The 19,621-nt window shown below is 42.0% G+C and overlaps 1 protein-coding gene across 1 annotated transcript in view; it reads left to right on the top strand.

Annotated features, from left to right (window-relative positions):
* Positions 1 to 1,633: 1,633 nt before the first annotated feature.
* LOC136675668 (chloride channel protein 2-like) overlaps positions 1,634 to 19,621 on the top strand; it is a 75,489-nt gene continuing 57,501 nt past the window's right edge. Inside the window, exon 1 of the mRNA XM_066652359.1 lies at positions 1,634 to 1,824. The gene's annotated coding sequence lies outside the window, so the exon portion shown is untranslated. The remainder of the gene's footprint in view (positions 1,825 to 19,621) is intronic.

The raw sequence follows: 19,621 nt of genomic DNA, 5'->3' as shown, positions 1-19,621 counted from the left end.
GAAAAACGAGGACAAGTGAGAGTGAGAGCTAGAAGCAAGAAAGAAAAAGAAACAGTAAAGAAATAATGGAGAGAGAGTAGATAAAGATATGGAAAGTAGAGAGAGAGCGAAAAAAAGAGAGCTGTGTAAAACTGTGAATGGGAATTCATACATTTTTCCAGAGTAATCAATAATTAATAACCAACATTATCATCGCTACTGCAAAGGGTGGAGAAGATCAGAGACAGATTAACACACAGAGGGCTCCATTAACAGCTCTGTATTAAAGGAACACTACATAATAATTTTACCTTAACCTTCCAGCTTCAAAACCACTGTGAAGCTCCACTGAGCTGTAACAGCCTCTGTAGTTGCTACTCTCGATTTAGCACTGTGAAAACTGTACTATGTAATGTCAAAAGGAGGGTAGGAAATCACCCCTCCCCACTGATTTCCATAAATTGCTGGAAATTTTTAATTACACTAGGGGGCTAGTTGTTTTTGATGCAGGATGTGGGATGGAATGATGGAGAAAAAACAGGGAAGTTTTGAACAAATCCAAGGGATACAGCAGTACCCAAACGTTGTAAAGGCTATGAGCTCTGAGCCCTATTGGACAGCTGAAAGGCTACAGGAGTTAGCAGAAGGATAATGTTACTGAAGACTACAGGTGTTTACTTAAGGCAAAGGGTGTTAACTAAATGCTACAGGTGTTAAATGACGGCTACAGGTGTTAACCAGTAAATTTGTAAACTAAAGGCTAACCAAGTTAACCTGCTAAAGGTGTTAATGAAAGGCTACATGATTTAACTGTAGGCTACAGGTATTATCTAAAGGCTAAATGTGTTAACAAAAGGCTACCTGTGTTAGCTGAAAGCTACAGGTGTTAGCAAAAAGCTATAGTTATTAGCTGAAAAATTACATGTTAGCTACATGAAGGCTACAGGTGTTAATTAATGCTAGTGGTTTATCTAAAGGCTACAAAATATGACATTTGCAAGTTACATGTTTTAATTAAAGGCTACAGGTCTTAGCAGAAAGCTACTAGTTTTATTTGAAGGCTACATGTGTTAGCACAAAGCTACAGGTGTTTGCTGCAGTTTACAGGTGTTAGCTAATGGCTACAGGCTTTAACTGAGGCTGTGTTAACTGAATGATTCAGGTAGATATATTGAAAGCTACAGGCGTTAGCTGCAGTTTACAGGTATATACTGAAAGCTACAGGTAATAATAACTACAGGTTACAGGTGTAAACAGACGGCTTCAGATGTTAGCTAAAGGCTACAGGTTTTAACTGAGGGCTACAGGTGATAATTGAAGGGTAAAGATGTTAACTGTAGTGGTATAGAAGTTTAACCAGCAGTTTAAGAGTTAAGTGAGCACTGTGGGTTTTGGCTTGGTGTGTGTGTGTGTGTGTGTGTGTGCGCGCGCGCGCGCTGGTGTGAATCAGTGACGGACCCGCATTGCATCACAGTCTGAGTTCCGCTGAGAGAAAGAGAGAGAGAGAGAGAGAGAGAGAGAGAGAGCAGCATGCGGCTCTCACTCCTTCATCACAGCTTTGTTGCGGAGCTCTGATAAACACAGATAATCACTCAACATCTGCATCATCTGCAGAGAGGAGGAGGAGAGAAGTAAAGGAGGAGCAGAGGAGTAAAGGAGTAAAGGAGGAGCGCACACACCTGCTGGCGCTTTACCGAGCCGAGCTCGCGGGAAATAAACGAGACATGAAGTTTTAGATGCTTCTGGTTTCGAGCTCGGTTCAGTTCGCCGAGGATTTCAGGCATCTTCCCAGACTCCAATGGAGCGGCGCAGGTGACGATAGTCTCGGTTTAACAGGAGGGAAATGTGAGTAAAATATAAAGCTCTACTGCAACCTGTTAGCCTTCCCACACACACACACACACACACACACACACACACACACACACACAGAGGGAGACAGAGACAGAGAGAGAGCTGATTGTATTAAAGTGGTCAGACTAGCCTCTATGGGTATTCTATTAACTGTTATAGTGACTGTATTGGAGATACTGGTGCTGATGCTGGGGCTGGTGCTGATGGTGATAGTGATGCTGATGGTGATGTGAAGGGCATATTAATGGGACTTTGGTGATCAGTGGAGCTCAAGGGCATGCAGCTACTGGCACCACGTTCACACACCACCTCAATCCTCCACTGCACCAGGAACATTACTGACTAACCCTGTCCTAAAACCTACACCTTAAATAAAGCATTAACATTTAAAAGTGAATTAGGTCCTTGAGCAACTTTGGAGATGCTGGAGACGCTGGAAATGGAACATCCAGCAGTGTCATTTTTTTAGGAATAGCATTGCTGCACACAACTGATTGATGTAGTGGGGGTGGGCTTTGCAAAAATAGAAGACAGGACCAAATTTGGAGATGCCGGTGATTGCACACCTTGGCTGATTGTGAAAGCATCGTCTGTGTCCTTCCTCTGGGGGGTGGGGGCGGGGGGCTAGTCTGATCAATAATTGAGGGTTTGCACCAGCAGAGTTGAGGTGGAGGGTTTAGTACAAGCTCTAGGGATGAGGAAATATCAAGATATGGATGACTTTGAAGATGATAGCCGTTGTATATTGCGACGACTGGGGAATGCATCAGGTCGTTTTGATCCAAGAGGTCTCGCTTAATTAATGCAGAGCTAAATTAATTATAAAATTATTAATTATATAATTAATTATTATTATAATAATAATTATTATTAATTATTAATTATATAATTATTTATCCTGAACTTTGTGTATAATTTTGAACTAAAATGCACTTGATAAACTTAAAATATTTAACTTTAAATGTCTTAGATTTAAATTTTAACACTCCTTTTTTGTGTGTGTTTGGAAATTGTGAGGTGGTACAATATTCAGATTAAAACAATATATATATAAATTCATGCATTAAAATCTTTAGCTTTAAAGGAACACTAGGTGAGATTTGGTATTTTTGCTCCTGGACTCCCCGTAAAGTTACATAGTGCAGTCTCCGCAGTGCTGAGCCCAGGGTAGCAAAAACAGAGCCTCTACTCTCCCTATGACAAGTCAGTGTAGCATTACAATGATTTTGAAGCTGTTTTTTATGGTCAAATTTAGAACTTAATGTTGCTTTAATGATCTGGATGTATCCCCAGTTTTGGTGTAAAGAAGACACTAACAGTCTTTTAAGATTTGAATTTATATTCATTCATTATGTGTAACCGCTTATCCAATTCAGGGTCGTGGTGGGTCCAGAGCCTACCTGGAATCATTGGGCATAAGGTGGGAATACACCCTGGAGGGGTGCCAGTCCTTCACAGGGCAGCACAGACACACACACACATTCACTCACACCTACGGACACTTTCGAGTCGCCAATCAACCTACCAACATGTGTTTTTGGACTGGGGAGCAAACCGGAGCACCCGGAGGAAACCAACGCGGACACGGGGAGAACACACCAACTGCTCACAGACAGTCACCCGGAGCAGGAATCGAACCCACAACTTCCCTGGAGCTGTGTGACTGCGACACTACCTGCTGTGCCACCGTGCCGCCCCATTTGAATTTATAGATTTATGAAATTCATGAATTACACTGTTAAATATTCCAAGTTAATCAAATGCCATTTAAATATAATTAAAGTATAACAAGTTCAGATGATATAATTAAAGTATTCAAAATTCAGATTCAACATCTATGTCTTTTATTTAGCTTCATAAATCAATAGGCCATCAAAAGCTGACCAATATCTTACATAGTATTTTATATAATTATTCTATATCCACACTTGCAGTTTTGCACATTTCCTGCTGGAGTAGTATTTTACTGACTGCAGCATCTGTGTTTACATACACCAACTCAGCCATAATCTTAAAAACACTGTTTTTACACTTGCTGTTCACTCTTTCAGCTTCACCACTGACCACACACATACACACACAAAAAAAATATCATTTATTTTTTTTTTTTACCACTTTTCACCCTATTCTTCAATGCTCAAGACCCCCACAGAGCTGGTATGTTTTGGGTGGTGGATCATTCTCAGCGCTGCGGTAACACTGACATGGTGGTGGTGTGTTAGTGTGTTTTGCTATAATGAGTGGATCAGACACAGCAGTGCTCCTGGAGTTTAGTTCAGGCTTAAGAAACCTGGCTTGATGATATCTGCTTCTACCAAAACCATTCAGTGATGTTGAGGTCAGGTCTCTGGGGCAGTCGGTACATAGTTCTGGGAAGCACCTGTTGTTGGGTTCTTCTTTTGTGTCTATTTCTTTCATCAATATAGATTTTTTCTTCTCTCCACCTCCACGTTCTTTCAGACCCACAGTGTTGAGTTAAGAATGTGTTGGGATCTGAAACAAGAGTGGAGCTGAATGATCCTCACTTTCTCTCAGAGATAAAACCCCACAAGCCACACAGCAGCATTCTCCCCTGTCTAACCAGCCGTGTTCGGAATGGCCACTTTTAGCCCTGGTTCCTTTAAATGATGATGAGTTGCTTACTATTCACCCGGACTCGAGCGCACAGCAGTGAGGAGTGAGGAGCAGAAGCTTAGGTTTTTAGCCGTTTTTGCTCGGTTCTGTTTCTTCTCCGTTTTTTACTCAGTGCTCTAATTTCTCCTCGCTCGTTGTGTCTGTTTTGCTGCATTTAACTTCGTCTTTGCGTTCTCACATATATGCAGGTCCAGCACTTTGATTGGACAGATTCAATCAGATTGGGGGGTGGGGCAATTCTAAATTCTCTGCACTTGATGTCGGAAGCGGAACAGAATCAGAACCATTCGTTTTATCCTGTTTTCTGACTTAGGCAGCACACAGAAAACTGAGGGGGTGATCTTGTTTCACAGTGTGTCGGTTGGTGGACTCCAGATCCACACATTCATGTGAAGATGCATTGAACAAATGAAGGGTGTCAGTGGCACATCTGAGAGCATCACTGGTGCCCTTTATGTTTGCATTACAGTGATCTGTCCTGATAACTGATAGATAAAGGGTTGGGACAGCTGATGTCCTCTTCACATGCGTCTCCCTCCCACCTGAGCTTACTGTGGACCATTTTAGGGGCGAGAAATAGATATGCACAAATTAGGACAGTGTCTGGAAGACATTCACAGTCATATCTGTCCTATTTCTGCTTAGAAGGTGATTATTTTGACCTCCTTAACTGGAAAAAGGTCCAGCTGTGGAAGGTGGGACAGAGCTGTTTCTCATAATGTGTTTGATCCATGTTTGGATCATTGTATATTTGATTGCTCAGAAATTGCTCATTGATGTCTCAGGAGACATAATGGATAGTCTCCTATTTTTCAGCATCAAACCTGAGTCTCTCCTATGCGCTAGTGAGAAATAATGGATCTGTCTATAGTTCAGCTGCAGATTAGCAGGAGTTTTATCTCTGAGCCCAGCATGAGATACCACTGAGACCTCCACTCAGACTCAAGAGGAGACACTCCTCTCAGGAGAAACATCTAAGCAGCAAGAGACACCAGCTACAATCTCCACCCTCTCTCTGTTTGACTTAAGTGTCATCCAAGAGAAACTAGGAAGCAGCAGAAATATTAAGGTGGAACTACAGAGATATTAAGGAAACTAACAAGATATTAACGAGATATACCCTAATGAGATAGTAAAGAGATATTACAGAGATGTTACAGAGGCTACAGAAATTAAGTTGGAACTATGGAGATATTAATGAGGAACTACAAAGTTGTCAAGTTGAATCTGCAGAACTTAAGACACTCAAGAGCGGTATTGTAGAGGCAACAGTGATATTAATGTGTTCTGTGTCTTGTTTTTGTTCCTATGGAGGATATCAGACTGCAGTATATCTGACTGATGCTTTACTCTTAGTCTCCAGGAGGGAGAGCCATGAGACATGAAGGAGAAGTGTGTGTGAACTGATGCTGAGGAGCTCACACTTTTTCAGAGAGACAAAGAGAACATTTTGAGGAAGATGTGCTGAAGTGGGTCAGTGTGTTATCGCCCCGGGCCCCAGAGCACCTCATTCTGATGCTACAGGGCTGTCTGGAAAACACTGTTTACGTCTAAGAATGAAAGATGAAATGATTTTACGTTCATACTACACTGTATGTCCTAAAGTTTGTAAACTTCTACCCACAACTCCTTATATGTGCATCCAGCCACACCCATAACTCCTTATATGGGCATCCAGCCACACCCACAACTCCTTATATGGGCATCCAGCCACACTCACAACTCCTTATATGGGCATCCAGCCACACTCACATCTCCTTATATGGGCATCTCACAACTCCTTATATGGGCATCCAGCTCACAACCACAACTCCTTATTAGGAAATGGCAACCATTACAGAATAACAAGACAGTTACGTTGGTCTATGTGCTATTTCCACTGCATGGGTTCGGCTCAACTCCAGTTGACACGGCTCGGTGCAAAACCCCATCTCTAATAGCTCAGTTGGAACTGTAAGCCAGCAGGGACTTAAAAGGTGCCTTGGTTCCAGGGACCAGGTCCAGATTTGGCCAATGGAAAAGTAAGAGAGTCGAGTCAAGTCATGTAGGTTCCATTAATGATAATACATTTTATTTGTAATGCACTTGAAATTTCAAGGAAAAGTAAAGTACCATTGAAGTACCATTCATAATCTGTAACCGCTTATCCAGTTCAGGGTTGCAGTGGGTCTGGAACCTAGCTGGAATCATTGGGCGCAAGGCAGGAATAAACCCTGGAGGGGGCGCCTGTCCTTCACAGGACAACACACATAAATTAATTCACACACTTACACCTACGGACCCTTTTGAGTCGCCAATCCATTTATCACCATATGTTTTTGGAACATCCATGTGAGGGAACCGGAGCACCCGGAGGAAACCCACGCGGACAACCCACGAGGAGAACCCAACAAACTCCTCACCGACATATGTAGGTTCCATGCAGTAGAAAAATAGTTTTGTTAGTATGGGTTTTTTGGAGACAGCAGAGGGCTGGAGGACCCCGTGACCCATTTTACTGCTTTAAACATCAGCCCCATGTGCCTTCTTTAACACGTGCCCAAACTGGGTCCTGATGAAAACCAAAGGTCAGACTGTGGGCCAGAGTGTGTATGTTTATCACTTTTGAAAAATGATGTCACTGTATATTTATAGCATCTTGCTTTCAGTCCTTCCAACACATCTGAAACCACTCTTCCAAAGTTTAGTCCTAGTTGTTAGTTTCATGTTTTCTGCTTCTTCTGATCCAAGTTAATCCCAAACACATTCATAGATGTTGAGGTCTGGACTCTGGCGCGATCAGTCCATTGTTGTGAGAAACACCAGCAGCATGGAGCACCAGTATGGACACCCTATAGTTAGAAACTTAACCCTTATTCCAGTGAAGTTGGGACGTTGTGTAAAACATAAATGAAAACAGAATACAATGATTTGCAAATTCTTTTCAACCTATATTCAATTGAATACACTACAAAGAGAAGATATTTAAAGTTCAAATGGATAAACTTGTTTTTTTGCAAATATTCACTCATTATGAATTTGATGCCTGCAACATGTTCCAAAACATTTGGGACAGGAGCAACATAAGACTGGGAAAGTTGAGGAATGCTCAAAAAACACCTGTTTAGAACATTCCACAGGAGAACAGGTTAATAGGGTATGAAGGGAGCATTCCCAAAGGGCTGTTTTTATTCTGTTTTTATTTCATTGGAATTGGGGTTGTATATAAAAATGATGTATTGTGTTATCATATATATGATAAAAACTTAAAAACTTCAAATTACACTTCAGCTACATACAAACAGCAGTCATTTTCCCCTCAAACACACCGTTCCACCTTAAAAGACTGCATTTCCCCACAATCATAGACATTCCTTTTAAAACTTATTTGTACACTTGGCATATCGTTGCTATCTAAAGAAAAATATGTAATCCCATTTTTGTGGACGTTTAGTGGATGTGGATTTCTACATTATTTGAACAGACACTACGAATATTTCATGATGAATCCAAAATCACGTGGAATAAACTCTGTGTACATTGACGGCGACGCTATTCTGTAAAGTGTAAGTGTGTACAACACAGTTAAGATGTAGTGTTTGTTTTGGTAGATTCTCATATCTGATCTCAGAAATGTCTCCTGGGGAGCGCCTGCGGTTTGCTTGTTCCAACTTAGATGCATAATGCGTAGTTGTGTAGTGAAGATGGCTGTGAGAGTGGTTGAGTTTGATGGTATCAGCTCTCAGGCCTGGGAAGTGTATCTAGATGCCGCAGGATCTCAGTTGAACTCGCTGTTTTCACAAAAGCATTCGTTTTTCATCAGCGTCTGTGCTCCTGCTGCTCCTGGCCCAAAAAGCCCATCAGGAACCTAATCTCCGCCGGGAAATCTGCTCCTCAAGCTCTCTCTCTCTCTCTCTCTCTCTCTCTCTCTCTCTCTCTCTCTCTCTCTCTCTCTCTCTTTCTAACTCACTCACTCTGGCTATTTCTCTTTCTCACTCTCCCTCCTTCTCAATTCCTCTCTCCATTTTCCTCTTCTGTTTGTCTCCCTCCCATTTTTCTTTTTTCTTCTTCTCTCACTCTCTCTTTTGTACTTCTCCATCAGTCTCTAACTCCCTTCTTTCCTTCTCCATCCATTATTCCCTCTACCTCCATGACCTTTCCTTCTACCTACAATTTTCTCTTTCTCTCGTCCCTTTTTCTTTCCCCCCCTCTTCCCTCGGTTTTAGCTTTCATTTGTGCTCTCCTGCTCTCATTTCTCTAGCACTCTCTCTTGCTTTCTGTCTCCTCTCTCTCTCTTTTTGTTCTCCATCCATCACTCCTATCCCTCTCATTCCTTTTCTTCTCCTCTTTATCACTCTCTCTCCCCTCTTCTCCAACCCTATTTTTCCTTACTTTCCCTCTCCCCCTGCCACCCCCCCCTCCTCTCTCTCTCCTGGGAGTTCTGTCGTTCATGGCTTGGAGCTGAGGTGCCCGGAGGCTCTGACTGAGTTGGAGTCGAAGCCCAGTGCAATGTCTATCTTTAGTGCCGGGCGCACGCGGCCGTGTGTAATATTAATGGAGGGTGGACTGCGTGGCCCGATGCCCTCTTCAGCGGCACCCCTGTGTTAGCTCCACTCTGGTAGCGCACACCCGCTCTTCCCACGAAAGGTGTTCATCCAGACTATATTCCTCTTTGCTGCAGTAGCACAAATCATCATCAGCCGAGACGGCTCTGATTCCCGGAACGCCGGGATATGGCTGAGGTGGTCACACAGAGGAACCTGTTCTCCATTCGGGTGGTTTGTGAGGACTCTTATTTTATCTGTTCCTGCGGATCAGTGGAGAACGGTGTTCAAAGAGCCACAAGAGAATAAAGAGAAAGAATAGACTGCTTGAAGATGTGGCTGAGAGAGAGAGAGAGAGAGAGGAGTAACAATAGAAATAGTGAGTGTGTATGAGAGAGAGAAAGAGAGAGTATGTGTGTTTGTGTAAGAGAGAGAGGAATCGTGAGAGAATGTGTGTGAGAGGAAGAATGTGTGTGTGTGTGTGAGAGAGAGAGAGAGAGAGAGAAAGGAATAGTGATAGAAAGCGCGTTTGTGTGTGTGTGTGTGTGTGTGTGTGAGAGAGAGACAATAATAGTGTCTGAGAGACAGAGGGATAGAGAGAGACATAAAGAGAGTGAGTGAGAGAGAATGAGAGACAGAGGAATAGTAAAGAAAGAGAGCTGCCCTCTGGTGGGGGACCCACTCTGTGGAGCCTAACCTGGTACATTCAGAAAAAACTGACTGATTGCACATTAAATGATGAGTGTTTTTAGAAATGTTAGTTGTACAGTGTAGAGATGGTATAATGTCCCCCATGTCATGGCATGGCAATGTTATGATGGTAATTAACTGTGATGTGATTATGAGGCCGATGAGAGGCGGAGCGAGGGAGGGAGTGAAGGAGGCGGTGGCGGCGGCTCCACGGCTGGGGCACAGCACAAAATGACGTAGGAATTACAAACAGAAAATAGAGCAACAGTAAAAATAGTGTAAATATTGATTGTTTTAGACTGGAAGCTACAGCGGTACATTACAACATTAGTATCTCACCATCTCACCCCAGCCCCCACAGAGTGGAGGGAACACAGGAGCGGAGAACTGATGCGGAGGAGGATGAGAGAGAGAGAGAGAGAGAGAGAGAGAGAGAGAGAGAGAGAGAGAAAGTACTCAGTGATGATAAGTATTACAATTAGACTGAGATGATATTGAGCAGAGGACACCACATCACAGTATCATGAGGGAGAGGGGAGATGGGTGAGAGACTCACCAAAGAGAGAGTGAGTGAAAAACGGGGAGAAGAGGGATTGGAGCAAGAAGAAAGGTGCAGTAGAAACTGAGTGAAAAGTAGAAAGAGAGATCAACCTACACCAGCACTGGTGTGTGGAACAGTGGAACTGTGTTCTCTGGAGCAATGGAGTTCCTCTGGTGTATGGAACAGTGGAACTGTGTTCTATGGAATGATGCAGGTGGAGTTGAATGATGCAGGTGAAGAGGAGCACACGCCTGATGAACATGCTTCACGTTACAGCAAATAGTTGCCATAACATAACTGATGCTGCATTTAAGGAGGAATGAAAACCTTTATTAAGGAGTTTAGGAGCAGAATATGGTGGCTACATTATTTAAGGTGGAACAGACATTTTAAATACAACGTTATGGCTTTACAGCCATACTCTTGTATCATTTAGGTGGAACATATTAAGAAGATTAGTTGCCTGAACCGAAATGTTGCTTTATTTACGGTGGAATGAACAGTTCTATTAAAAAGCTCACACACTTGATAGTAATGGCCACCCCATTTAAGGTGGAGCAACCACTTCTGTTAAGGGGTTAGAAGACTACAAATCCTGCATCATTTAAGGTGGAACATTCCTATCTATATGAAAGCTTTGGTTTCACAGTGGTACTCCTGCAACTTTTAAGGTGGAATGGATAGTTCTATTAAAAAGCTAAGGTAGCCGAATTGGTTATATTTTAAAATATTTTTTGGTTTGGTTGTTGTCGGAATTGTGTCATGGATTTTGGCATTTGACCAAGAAATCATGAAAATGTCCCCAGGTTTCGTGGCGTTATATTTTTGTCATATTTTGCCCAGCCCTGACTGTGGAGTGTGAAGGCACCCGGCCTTGTCATTGGCTTGTTTGTCCCTCGCTCGCCCCCCATCGCTCCTCAGACTAAATGTGGATACTGTGTGAATATTAATTGACTCATGCACCAGTTTTCTTCAGTTCTGTCACAAGCTGATTGACAGGAGCACCCCTGAGCGACAGAGAGGGAGAGGGAGGGGTGAAGATGAAGAGATCAGTGGTGTTGAGATTAGTAATGAAGTAATTAAACTCAGGATACCGAGAAGATCCATTATTCTGATGTTTTTGATGGTTAATCATATAAAAAAGGATGTAAATTAAAAATAACCATCATTTTAGGTCATGTGTGGAACATTGCTGTGAGGACTTGATGGCATTCAGCCACATAACCATCTGTGAGGGATTCATTCTGGATCACACTCACCACTCGAGTTCCACTCACTCCAACACAGTTCCACTTCTCCACACACAAGTGTTTGGAGGTTTTATAGCCCTCTGTTTGAATCTTGACATTGGGCATGGTGAGCCTCGGCTCATGTGCAGCTGCTTCAGTGGCTCATTTTATTGGACTCTGGCTTTGGAGACTGTAAAAAAAACTGTTAATAAAATAACAAACCTCAAAATAGTGGAAATCACTGATGACGGTAGTGTTCTTAATGTTTTGGCTCAGTAGTGCTCTCTCTCTCTCTCTCTATCTCTATCTGTCTATCTCTCCTTCCCCTGCTGTGAATTCCACTGTGATGAATTAAACTGGGGCATTTTTCTGGGCCTGCTTTACTTATCAATCAATACAGTCTCACATGACACGGAGACCCCCTTCAATCAGGCCATGTATTAAAGGAGCAATTTTCAAGGAGTCATTTTTACTTCCTAAAAATAACAATATTAGAGTGATCGTTCTATATGAAGTTTCTATCGTTCTATATGACATTTTATAGTTTTTCTATTATTTTCAGCTCACACCAGGTGAAGAATCAGACTGCTCTTTCATCCCTGAATGAGACTTTGACACATCCAGGTCACTAGGTGTCACTATAACAGCTTCATACAGTTTCATAAAGTGATGAAGAATTATTGGAGAAGATGATTGATTGCACTTTTAAACCTCATAATGACAGCTAGGTTTTTTTATTGTATTTTATTGTAGCTCCACCCACTCTATTACTGGAACAGCAATGTTTTCCTTCTCTCTCTCTCTCTCTCTCTCTCTCTCTCTCACTCTCTTTCTCTCTCCCCACGTCTCTCTCATATCTGTTCGTCTGTTTGTCTTTCATTCCCTGTTTGCAGGGGATGCTAAAAGCCCTCTGGAGATGCCTGACCTCACTGTGTCTGACTCTCGTTACTCCTGAAATGAAGGGCATTCATACGGAGCTTGCTTCTGTTTTCAAGCAGTAACAGCTTCTGCTTTTCTGAGAAGTGTTTGAATTAAACATTGCTGTGAACATTTGATTGCATCTTAGAACATGACTGAGGTCAGGTACTGATGTTAAATGATTAGTTCAGAGTCAAAACCATCAGTCCTCCAACTTGAGACCCCTCTGGCTGACAATTTTCATTGATTGTGGTTAACTTAGGCTCATGTGCAGCTGCTTCAGGGCATCCCATTTTATAGGTCAGTGCTCTGTGTGGACCTTTTTTGTTTGAGAAGTGGGAAGCAGTGAAGTTAAAAGTAGAGAGCTAAAGGATCTAAAAATGGAAATGCTCTTTTAAATGTGTAAAAACTCAAATAAAATATTTAAATACAGTAATGAAGTGCATTGGTGTTGGCCCCCGTGGAAGTCTGTGATGCTCTGGGAATTTTCATGGTCTGTATTCACAAGAAACACTAATAGATTTTAAAAAATGCAGCTATTTAGGAACTTAAAAGTGCCATATTCTCCCTCCTCTTCTCCACAGTGGAACACAGTTCTGGCTCTTAATGAAACATCTGTGACCTGTTTTGGTCAAAACCCCACAAGCTCCACAGCAGCATTCTACACCCATCTAAACAGTCCTGTTCAGAACGCCTACTTTCAGCACCTGTTCCTTTAAACGATGAGCGTCTCGCTGTTCATCCGGACCCGATCGCACAGCAGTGAGGAGCAGAAGCCCTGGTTTTTAGCCATTTTCACTCATTTCTCTTTCTTCTCTCTTCTGGTTTTCTCTTTTTATATTCAGTGCTCTTACTTCTTTGCATTTGTTGTGTCTGTTTTGCTGCGTTTAACCTTGTTTTTGTGCATTCACGTAAACTCAGGTTCAACGCTGTGATTGGACAGATTCATATGAGGGGGTGGGGCAATGCTAAAGTCTCCACACTGGATGTCAGAAGTGGAGGAGAATCAGAAAAGGCTCTTTTTATCCCATGTTTTCTGACTTAGGCAGCACACAAAAAACTAACTGGGTGTGGGTTGTTGTGCTCCACTTTAAAATCAGTATCTTACTGCTGTATCTGGGCTGAGGAAAAGGTGCTGTGTTTGGGTGCCTCCTCTAGTGTGTTCTGCAGGGGCACTGATAAGGCCTGGAGGTGGGCTCTCAGCTTTATTTGAGTGCTTTTACTTTATTTATGCTCAGCCGCTTCTGTAAACACTTGCTGAGACATGTTTTGATCCGTTTTACTTTTGAGAATTAGCCGTGTTACGCCACCTGCCACTGCTCCACCACCCTGTCAGAACAGAGCTGCTGTGTTTATAACAACGTCAAGAAGCAGGAGATAAACCCAAGGCATTGCAGCCTTGTCCTGGAGCCATCAGCGACTCCTTCAGAATGAATCTTCAGAATGATTTTATCTGTTTACAGCAGCCTTACCATAAGAAAATAATCAAGCATTATCTATCATGGGTGGGGGTTAAATATCTCTTGTTCATTGCATGTGCACAGTGATGTGTGAGACTTTAGAATTGCCCCGCCCCCTTGTCTGAGTCTGTCCAATCACATCACTGGACCCACGTTAATGTAAGAGCACAAAGACGAGGTTAAACGCAACAAAACAGACACAACAAATGAAATTAGAACACTGAGTAAAAACGGAGAAGAAAGAGAACCGAGCGAAAACAGTTAAAAACCAGAGCATCTGCTCCTCGCTCCTCACTGCTTTGCACCCGGTTTGGTGTGAACAGCAAGCGGCTCGTTATAGTCTAAAGGATCAGGCCCTGAAAGTGGGTGTTTTGAGAACACTGCGGTGGGGCTTGTGGGGTTTAGACCAAAACAGGACACAGACGTTTCAGAGCTAATCACTGAACATCGGTGCATGATCTACCTATTATTTTTATGTGGCCAATTTTTCAGAAATGTTTACAATATGTAATTCAATGCCTTTCTAGGAGATTCCTCTCAAATGTTACTGCAATGAACAGGAACACACACTGTCAGGAATAGATGCTGATCCTAAACCCTGTTAGTCTGGATTTGGAGGCATCACGTCTTCTTGACTTTACCAGTAGATGAAGATGATCCAAGGGCAGATTCTACATCAGTGTGCGTGTGTGTGTGTGTGTGTGTCTGGAGTGTGAGGCTGAGTCTCGGACACTGTGAGCTCAGGCAGATGGCAGGCGATGACTGTTGCACCTGCGTGAGTCACAGAACGAGGGATTTGACATTTTCAGCATTACAGAAGGAAGGAGGAGTGCTCGGAAAGTGCTGCTCTGAGGACTGAGGGTTGGACATGACGAGGACGAGGATCTTTAAATCCCCTCAGAGATGGGGTAGCCAGGCTATAACTCACACACATAGTGCACACTCACTCACATTTAAGAACTCCTCCACAAGGGGGAGCGATTATGTGTTTTATGTCAAAGACCCTTGCTCTTCCTGAGTTCCTGGGAAATGAACTGTACCATAATCTACTCACCAGTGACAAGTTATGAAATCATGATATGTGAGTAAGAAGGAGTGAGTAAATGAGTACCTATATGTGAGTGAGGGAGAGTTAGTGAATGAGTGAGTGTATGTGAGTGTGAGGGAGAGAGTGAATGAGTGAGTATACTAATATGTACATATAAAAGGGAGTATATGAGTGAGTGAGAGTATTACAATATTTGGGGGAGTATAAGAATATCTGAGTGAGTGAGTGTGCTTTGTATCTAAAAAAAATGGCTGGTTTGGACAGTAATAATACATTAGTCTTAAAAATCCAGTAAGAGAATGGCTTTGTGTATTCGGATCATGCCAGAAGCAGGTAAACACAGGTTAGGAGAATCTGATGTAAACATGTGTTAGTGTGATGTAAGAAAAACCTAGCGTATGAGCCTTTTAATGTGGCATGGATGGAGCCTCATAAACAAACTGCGCATTCTGCTTTCTCGCCTTGTACATTAAAGCGATCTGGTACAGGTGAAGGGTTTGACCTTGCGGAACATGTGTGAGGAAGGGTACAACAGAGAGAGAGAGAGAGAGAGAGAGAAACAGAGCAAGCAGATGTTAGAGACTGAGCTCCAGCAGCAGGGGAGAGAATGGGAATTCATCCACAGTAACGGATCAAAACACTCAGCCATGCAGAGGGCCTACGGACCAGAGAGAGAGACAGAGCAGCCACATGCACACACACATACACACACACACACACTCAGCGTGGTCCCTGCTTTTCTTTCATGATGAACATCCCTTACACACAGCACATGGTCCTGTTCTATTCAGGGCCAAGCCTGAGGTTCAGAGCTGTTCTGGTTCTTTTGGAGGCTACACTAAATTGGCCAAAAGTTTGTGATCCATTTTTTAAATAAACTTTTGTATTCACAAAAAATTAATACACTTGTCTTTTCAGCCTACAGCAGTTTAGCTCCACCCACTCATTTTGAATTTATAAGGAGGGTTTCACCCCTGCTTTTCAGCAACCCACTCCTGTATGTGATATACACTTTGCCCTTCCACAGTGCGCCTTCCTTATCATGCTTTTGATACATTGCAGGTCGGCAACAGAAAAAAATTTTTTTTAGATGAAACAAAGTTTAGAAGATCAGAAGCATATAAAATATATGTATAGTTTTGTATAATAATCAACATAGATTATCTTTTCATATCATAAATGTACAGCTTTTTTTTTAAGTTAAAATAAGTAAACTTTATGCTGAATTACCAGATCGCAGTGTTTAGGGGCACAGTGACCCGAAATCTAGAAAATCCATGTAAAATTTAGTACTTATTTCAACTTATTTTAAGAAAAAAATAATTGTGTATATTTATTAGTGATGCACGATATATCAGCGACCAATATATTATTTGTAGATCTTTTTTTTAGTTATTTTTATAGATCAGATATTGGAATTTTACCCGATAACTTGCCGCCTTTTGTGCTTGCGCATATGCACTGATGCCTGTAAATACACAGCTATGTCTTCTGTGTATGTTTTTCACATTTTCTGGGATTCAATTTCTCCTTCGTGAAAACCAATTTAAAATATCAGTGATGCTCAGTACACGCACAAACAGCGGTGTAAACACACACACGCATACACAGCATGTTAAAGGACAGAAATATACTCTCAACCACCACAGTGCAGGAGCCCTGCTTGTATATAACACATGAAAATAGATATAAAGTCATTCAGTGAAAGCTTAGTAGAAATAATATTAGCCTATAGGCTGTTTCTTGCACAGCAAATACACCAGTGTTAAATCAACACTACTAATATTAAATTAACACTGTTAGTGTAATTATTTAACACTCTCAGTGTTAAGTTAACACTAATAATGTTAATTTGACGCTGGAGAATTTGCTGTGTGTGCACTGGATGTTTATGTATGTGTTTATGTTTATGTGAGGGAACAGTGTGTCTGATTTGTTTGTTAATTTCCCATAAGCAAAAAGTTGTGATACAACAACATATTATATTAAAGATGTTATGTGAATAATGCAGGGCAACCAATCAGAACAGCATCCTTTACATATTTTAGTCTTAAAGGCACAGTAGCAAAACCAGCCAATTTATTCCTTAGACAGAGATGCATTCCCACTTCTGTACTAAAGCCCTAAAGGTATTATCTGCTACTGATAGCTGTTAGCCTCTAGCGCCACATGTAGCAGGGTATCTCAGCCTGATCTGAATCATCTCATTCTTCGAGGCTGTCTGGAGGCTCTCAGACTAAAGAAGCGAGTGTGTGGACGCTGTGCTCGAGACTCTGAGAGCTGTAGCTCGCTTTACAACCACAGAGATGCTCTACAACGGCAGTTTGCACAGTGCTAATGAAGCATATTCCCACCGGGAACACCAGCGATTTAATCTCACATCAGGATTTACAGCCATATTACAGTCCCTCAGACACAACACACAGCAACAGCATCTCTGTATAGTAAACGACCTTGGGTACTAGAATAGAGCTATATAAATTATACTTATTATTATTATTATTATTATTATTATTATTGTTATCTTTTTTCTCAATACATGCTCACAAATGGCTCACGTATATCTCCAGAAGACCACAGATACATTGTTGTGTCTGATAATTAATGAGACATTACAGATGTATTAAGGAGGAACTATGGAGATATTAAAGAGGCTACATGGCAATTAAGGTGGAACTACAGAGATATTAAAGAGGCTACACAGTAGTTGCGAGGCAGCATTTCTCAACCTCGACATCATAGAAGGCTGTTTGTTCTAACAGTGGCTCATCTGTCACCGCAGTTTGTGTTGGTCGTCCTCTAGTCCTTCATTAGTGGGCACAGAAGGCTTTCGGTTGGATGGTTTTGGTTGGTGGACTATTCTCAGTCCAGCAATGACCCTGGGGGTTTTAAAAACTCTAGCAACATTGCTGTGTCTGATCATTAATGAGACATTACAGATGTATTAAGGAGGAACTATGGAGATATTAAAGAGGCTACACAGTAGTTGCGTCCCCGGTTCTCTGCACATGTACGGCACAAATAAGAAAACAAACAAGACACGGCGAAAATGTGAAATTTGAAATTTAAATGTTTAAAGTTGAAGTTTGAGTGTTTAAGGTTTAAGTATGAGTTTTAACTTTTTAAAAATAGTATTATCTAGCAGGATAATATTAATAAGCCAATACAATCTATTTTAACTTAGTCATATTAGTGCTTTGAGGGTGATAAATCCTTTCCGGTGACGTCACCTACTTAGAATTTTGTGTGACGTAGGTTACTAAGAAGGAGTCTTCCTAGAACAGTCCTACCAAGGCCATATCCTGCCTTGGCTGCAGCCTAGGCTTTGGAACTCAGCTAGACAGTAAGGTTGAGTTATTTAAGAGGTTAAACTGATATTAATGGAACTACAGGGAAATTAAAGAGCTCTTAATTTTAATGTCCACTACATCATTTGACCATACGTCTCTGTGAGATATTGCTTTGTCTTCAGGGTACTGGACATTACAGGTGTTTTAATATTCTTTAGCTTGGCTGTGTGTCAGAGCCAGCTAGCAGCAGGTGCTTGGTTCTCATTAGTGTAATGGGATCAGTGTGTTAATTCTTTCTTTATTTCTGAGTCGTGAGGAGTGTTTGTGTGGAAATGAGAAGTGTCTGGGCTTGCTGACAGTCACTGTTTTCAAGCTAGCCTTTGACTCTGCGCTAAACACTAATCCAATACATCCCGAGGCTCCTGTGTCCATTAGATTTATTGATGCGGGGGTGACAGGGCGAAACAGGCCAAGGCTCGCCGCAAAGATAGTCCACTTTTTCCATTTTTTTAAAGAAAAGTGAAGAAATTTGTACATTAAGATGTCATAGAGTCGCTAGGAAGGGCAAAATGAACCTTTAAACCTGGGGCCTAAATCCTGTTTAAATCCTTTCAAGAGAAGTTTCTACCCCAGTAGCTTTTAACCATTACAAAGGAAAGGCATAAACATCTCTGTACTGTAGAACACATTAGTGTGATTGACTGAGCACACATTTGTGTTGTAATTACTGCAGAGAGCTTTGTAATACTTGCGTACAATTAACAGCCAAGGCTCATCTTTCAGTCTCCTTCACACTTTACACTGAGCAGCAGACTGTCGCTGGAAAAATCTGGAAATCCACAGCTGCTTAACCCTGGAAGGTCTTAAGAATTACTGTCATTTTGCTCTGCTCAGAGCCCCCACAGAGCAGGTATGATTTGGATGGTGGATCATTCTCTGCGCTGCAGTGACACTGACGTGGTGGTGGTGTATTAGCGCGTGTGGTGCTGGTACGAGTGGATAAGTTTTTAAATCCCTTATCCACTCACTGTCCACTCTGTGAGACACTCCTACCTCATTGGTCCACCTTGTAGATGTAAAGTCAGAGACAATAGCTCATCAATCACTGCACAGTTTGTGTTGGTCGTCCTCTAATTCTTCATTAGTGGAAACAGGAGGCTTTTGACTGGATGTTTTTGGCTGGTGGGCTACTCTGTAGTCCAGCAGTGACACTGAGGTTTTTTAAAAACTCTAGCAGCATTGCTGTATCTGATCTAATTGTACCACCACAACACACACTAACACACCACTACCACGTCAGTGTCACTGCAGCACTGAGGATGATCCACCACCACATCACACCTGCTCTGTGGGGGTCCTGAGCTTTGACGAACAGGGTGAATGGGGATTTTTAAAAAGGTATACAGAGCAACTACAGTAGAAACAAGGACGCTCTCTGGGGAGAATTTGGTCACA

This window comes from Hoplias malabaricus, chromosome X1 (assembly GCF_029633855.1).
Source record: "Hoplias malabaricus isolate fHopMal1 chromosome X1, fHopMal1.hap1, whole genome shotgun sequence".
In the NCBI taxonomy this organism is placed as follows: Eukaryota; Metazoa; Chordata; class Actinopteri; order Characiformes; family Erythrinidae; genus Hoplias; species Hoplias malabaricus.
This window is presented reverse-complemented; position numbering and strand designations above follow the sequence as displayed.